At 50.5% G+C, this 6,000-nt stretch overlaps 2 pseudogenes; both read right to left on the reverse strand.

Moving 5' to 3' along the window:
• Positions 1-195: 195 nt before the first annotated feature.
• Positions 196-961, reverse strand: LOC134430901 (feather keratin Cos2-2-like; annotated as a pseudogene).
• A 3,614-nt stretch (positions 962-4,575) lies between these two features.
• LOC134430902 (feather keratin Cos2-2-like) lies at positions 4,576-5,653 on the reverse strand (annotated as a pseudogene).
• Positions 5,654-6,000: the final 347 nt, after the last annotated feature.

Genomic DNA, 6,000 nt, shown 5'->3' on the forward strand with positions numbered 1-6,000 from the left:
CGCCCTGCAGAGGTAGGAAGGATGGCAGGTCCAGACTAGGCTGCCTTGGGGAGTGAGGGACAGAAATGGAGAGGAGAATTGCACAAGGAAGGGATGGTCCAAAGTTCTAAATACAATTTTCTGAAGCTCTATTTCCTGCCCAAAACCAAGCTTTGAAGTCTTGGGTGTTCTTGCCGGAAGACATTGCCAGCAGGTTTAGCAGGGACGGCACCTGCTGCCACCATAGCAGTTGGTGATGCAGGAGATGTCAAAGCCCCCAGAGCTGATGGGCACTCCGCCACAGCTGAGGATGTTGCCAACAGCAGCAGAGGTGGAGGATCCCACGGCGGTGTTCTGTGGGGAGGAGCTGAGGATGGGCCCAGGCAGGGTCACCAGCACAGCAGGCGGCTCAATGACAACGTGGGAGCTCTGGCACTGCCTGACACAGCACTCATTGCAGCTGCTGGCCAGCGGGCAGGGGCCACAGGGCTGGCAGCAAGGGTCACAGGGCCTGCAGCAGGACATGGCTCGGGCTCACAGGTGCACCTGACACAGAGGGCAGGGAGAAGCACAAAGTGATGACACATGAGAAGCAGCACTGCACCCAAACACCCTGCAGCCGGCACCTCCTGGCCCCCATTGCAGTGCCCAGCTGAAAGCCCAGGAGCCACCTCAGCCAAGTCCCAGCCTCTCTCTGTCTGCACAAGACCTTCTCTCCCCTGTCCTCTCCCAGCACAAGCAGCTCCCAGCCCTGGGCTCTTGCAGCCCCTCTCAGCTGAGACCTCCACCCAGGCAACAGCTGGTCTTGAAGCAGCAGCAGCCGGAGGAGGAGAAGTGGCTTTGCACTCACCTGATTCCTGAAGAGGAGAAGGTGAGAGAAGTGGATGAGAGAGCAAAGGCTTGGGCTGCCTTTTATAGCAGTCCTGCCCTGCCTTGTGCCTAGCAACACTTAGTAGAACTAATAATTTTCTGACCAGGTCATGTCAAATATGCACCATTCCAGGTAATTGTATGGGCTGTGTCCTGTTTTCCTGTCCTTCTGCCTTTTCATTTCCTGGCTAATTTCTCATTCTTTCCTACATGAATTGCTACTTCTCTGAGTTGTGGTGTTAGAGGTTCTATGATTTCCAGGGCAGAAAGACGTCATCACGGGCAGAAGACTCTGATCAAGGGCCAGTGGCATCCCATATAGACAGGTAGTATTGACCTGTGTCATTCCTGGGGGTTTATTTTTTGTCCAAGTTGTCAGGAAATGGGCATCACTCTTGTGCTTCACTTCCACGTGCCCAAGGACTCCCTTGTAAGGGGACATATTTTATGTCCCCCGCAGAGTTCCTAGCTGGTGATGCTTCTTGGCCTTATTTGAGCACGCAGATTATTGTTTGGCTCCGTGCAAATATCTGTAAGCCCTCGTGTGTCTGTCTGAGCTCGGGAACCCTCTTCCTGGGAGCATGTGCAGGTCATGGCCATGGAACTCTCCCCTTGTGTGTCCTTGAGCCCCACAGTGCTGCCCCTTGCACTTATAGAAGGAGCCAATTCACAGCTCAATTGTGCAGCCTTTGGCCTTTCAGAGAAGTGTCCAGGGAACTGAAGCACAGCCTGCACCTCCTGCACTCTTCCGTTTTTGCTTTATATTCAGGGTGAAAGGCCAATAAATCCTTCTGGCCTCGGCAGATTGTCATCCCTGAATCAATCCTTTCTGGTGCAGTGTTGCTGGTGACCAAGAGGGGACACAGCCTCCTCATGTCGGGGCCAGTGCAAGATGCACTTGTACAGCTCAGCAACCTGGTGCTGAGGCAAAGGTTGAGATCTTCCTACAAGTATGTCTTGAACTGAAGGCACCATGTACCTCTATTGCTCCACTGAGAGATGTAGGAGAATTTCTCTGGAGGAGTCAACAGATTTGAGTCAAACTCTTTGGGTTCTCTAGTCCAGGTTTTCTATATCCCCACTCAAAAAAAAAAAAATGAATCTCAGGGCCTAGAAATTGTGCCTTGGGAGCAGGAAAATGTGACTTAGGACAAACTGATGAATTCCTGCTTCATTTTCTTATGCAGGTCCAGCAGATTGCACAGAAAGAAACTCTTGCATTCCAATTGGAACCCTCCATTCTGCATCCCACTGTGCTGCTTAAGGGTGGTGGAAATAGAAGAACCAGGAACAAAGGAAAAGAAAGAAAAAGAGGTGGAGATGGATTAAAGTAATTTCAGTGCTTTTTTTTCCCCCTGTTTCTCACAATAAGGTGAATGTTCTCCAAGTCAAGCCTGGTTTTTCCTCTGATGGTAATGATGAGTAATTCCACTGTTTTTACCTTAACCCACAACCTTTTCCAAATTATTTTCCCATGACCCATAAAAGATGGAGACTGAGACAGCAGCTGGGTGCGTCTGAAAGCTAGTTAAGGTCTCTGTGCTTTTGTAACAATTATGGTAATGAGAAATGTCTTTAGTGTTTTTCATTTACACAGCATTTTTCTGATTTCTGTGTGTCCCAGCAGAAGCAAATCTCTTTCTCTCACTGTTCCCCTCAGAGGACAGTGGGCAATGTTGTCATTTGGCTTTTGTGCTTGTGGTGCACCCTTTCTTGCAGGACATGTTTAATGAGGATCCAGAGAGGAACGGAGCACACTGTCCCAGTTTAGAGGCAAGTTTAGGAGAAAAACACTCTGGAATGTGTGTTTAGTCTAAAAAAATAGTTCCAGCAATCATTTTCCACAAATAAGAAATGAATGCTAGCGAATGAAAGCGAAGAAAACCCCAACCATTTATTAACAGATTGCCCACACTGCATGGGAAAAGGTAAATAAATGTTAGATATTAAACTGTCAGACCTTGCTCCCCTCTCCCTTCCCCTCTCCCCACCAGGAAAAAAACCTAAAATGCCAGGCAAAGAAAAAAAAAACCACAACAGCTTGCCACATGGTGAGGAGAAAGATGGCACTGGCTCCTGTCTCAGGAGGAACATCAATTCCGAAGTTTCACACAGCTTCTTGGGAAAACAGATGAGAACCTGGTGAATCCCTGGTTTTGGTCCCCTCTTCATAGCAGATAAAGCAGGAAGGGAAAAAACCTTCTGCTTAAACTAACAAAAAACCCAAGCAGACAAAGCAAAAAAGTCAGACTCCCCAGCACTCCTGACACTTGGGGAGTGAGGCTTGAAAAAGCCTGCTGAAGAACTGAATGCTCCTCCATCCCCTGGGACACACCTTAGAGATAAAACAACCATATCTGGGGCATGAAGCAGATGGTAAGGGAATAGACTAATCATGGTAAAACCACCCCAAGACACACACACAGCCAGAAGCTGGAACGCAGTAGATTCTAATGAGTCTAAAGAGAAAAATAAATTTTGAAGAGGAGGCAAGAGTAAAAAACTCAGCATGGACAGCCCAAGGTCAGTCCCCAACAGAGGCAGAAGTGAGGGAAGTCTGCCCTAGGCTAGTCTAGGATCAAGGATAGGAATCAAGGCTGAAAAAAGCAGAAAATAAAAAAGGAAAAAGTGGGAAAGGAGAAAGCAGTGGAAAGGAATGGGAGGCATGGACCATGTTTTCAGAGTGTCCAGGCAGGTCCTTTCTGAAGAGCTTTCCCTTTGAAGGACAGGAGGCACATGTTTAGCCCATCTGAAAGCCATGGCCACAATATCCTTATTTGGAGTCTGGAATCATCATCTGAGCTCCTTCTCTGGTCTTTTATGGGAGTCTTTAGCAAGATGGGCATCTCCGGCAGCAATCGTGGCAGCTGGTGATGCAGGAGATGTCAAAGCCCCCTGGGTTGATGGGAACCCTGTCAGAGCTGAGGATGCTGCCAACAGCAGCAGTGGTGGAGGATCCAGCCAGTGCCAGCCACTGACACCCTCAGCCCCCAGTTCCTTCTCTGCAGGAACCTGGACAGGGCCACAGCACCCACACCTCTCATGGACAAGCCCAAAACCAGGACATCCTTTTCATGCCACCTCCAGGCAGTCTTGGGGCTCTCAGCAGTTTCCCAGGGTCCTTGTTCCTGACTCATGCAGAAGGGTTGATATGTCAGGGTTCTGTTTTCTCTGTGGGAATGGGGGAGTCCACTGGCCACAGAGGCCTTTGCCCCACAGTCCAGGAGCTGTGAGAAATGCATACTGTCACTGAGAATGAGGGATGTAGAGAGAAACTGTTAACTGTGTCTGGGAGGTGGATGGTGGAATATGGGGGAGTTTCTCATCTCCCAAATCCAGAAGGGGAAACAGTGGCAGCCTTCAACATGGAGTGAGGATGGTTTCAGTTTTGGTTCTGTCGTCATGCTCACTTGATCCTGTGTAACCATTCAACACTGCCTGTGAACTAAGAAGCTGACCAGAAGACTAATGTAATGGACGTGTTTGAAGAGAGAAGGTTGTGGAATATCCCCAGGCACTGCTGTTTCCCATTCCCTGTCACCATTTGACATCATCTTCTCATGATGATCACTATTTGGGGGAAGCCAAGGAGGTGTTTGGGAGCTCCAAAAGATAAAGCACAAAGTAAAGTCCACTTTGGAGTTTCCACCCACGGCTTCCTCCACCTTTTGAACTGAGCTGAATGGAAGTGTTCCAGCATAAGGAGGGACAAAGCAGAGAGCCAGCTTTGGATGCAAAAAATATTTATTAACTGTAAGGAAGAGAAGGAGGTAGCTGAAAGAGGATATCAAGAGCAGACATGGGGACACAGTGGGGGTGTCCATTTGCCTGGACTCCAGAGACAGAGAGGGAGGCAAACAGATCACACTAGGCTGGCATTGGGTGGTGCAGACAGGAAAGGCAGGGAAGGGAAGAGAGTGGAAGAAAAGAGCAGTAAATCAAGGGCACAAATCCATTGTTCCAAAGATCCATCTTCAGTGCAGCTCCACATTCTGAGGTTGTGGAGGTTCTGGCCCAGGGATGTTGCCAGCAGCTTTAGCAGGGACGACAACAACTGCTGCCATAGCAGTTGGTGATGCAGGAGATGTCAAAGCCCCCAGAGCTGATGGGCACTCCGCCACAGCTGAGGATGCTGCCAACAGCAGCAGAGGTGGAGGATCCCACGGCGGTGTTCTGTGGGGAGGAGCTGAGGATGGGCCCAGGCAGGGTCACCAGCACAGCAGGTGGCTCAATGACAACGTGGGAGCTCTGGCACTGCCTGACACAGCACTCATTGCAGCTGCTGGCCAGCGGGCAGGGGCCACAGGGCTGGCAGCAAGGGTCACAGGGCCTGCAGCAGGACATGGCTCACGGTCACAGGTGCACCTAAAATGGAAGACAGGAAGAAGTACAAAGTGAGGACACATGAGGAGCAGCACTGCACCCAAACACTCTGCAGCCAAGGCCCCTCCTGGGCCCCATTGCAGTGCCCAGCTCAAAGCCCAGGAGCCACCTCAGCCAAGTCCCAGCCTCCCTCCGTCTGCACAAGACCTTCTCTCCCCTGCCCTCTCCCAGCACAAGCAGCTCCCAGCCCTGCACTACGACAGCCCCTCTCAGCTGAGACCTCCAGCCAGGCAAGAGGTGCTCGTGAAGCAGCAGGAGCATCACCAGAAGAGGCTTCGCACTCACCTGATTCCTGCAGAGGAGGAGGAGGTGAGAGAAGTGGATGTGAGAGCAGAGACTCGGGCTGCCTTTTATCGCAGTCCTGCCCTGCCTCAGGCCCACAGGCACCTTAGTGGAAGTCATAATTTCCCGACCAGCTCATGTCAAATGTGCACTAATCCCAGTTAATGGTAGGGATTCAGTCCTGCTTTCCTACACTGCAGCCTCTATTTCCTGGCTTCTGCCATGTGCGTTCCTATCTAAAGACTCCTTTTACAGCCAGGAATGAGAGATCCAAGAATTTCCGGGATATAAACACGTCAGAGTAGGCAGAATGCTTGGATCATGGTCTGGTGGCATTCCATGCAGGCACATGACCTGAATCTGTGTCATTCCTGTGGGTTTCTTTGTGGCAAAGCACTCAGGGCATCACTCTCATTCTTCCTGTTTTCCTGCCCTTCTCTCCCGCATCCCTTTGTGACATCCCATGAGTTTTCACATGCAGCCTGT

The sequence above is a fragment of the Melospiza melodia genome, chromosome 30 (genome assembly GCF_035770615.1).
Source record: "Melospiza melodia melodia isolate bMelMel2 chromosome 30, bMelMel2.pri, whole genome shotgun sequence".
NCBI lineage: Eukaryota > Metazoa > Chordata > Aves > Passeriformes > Passerellidae > Melospiza > Melospiza melodia.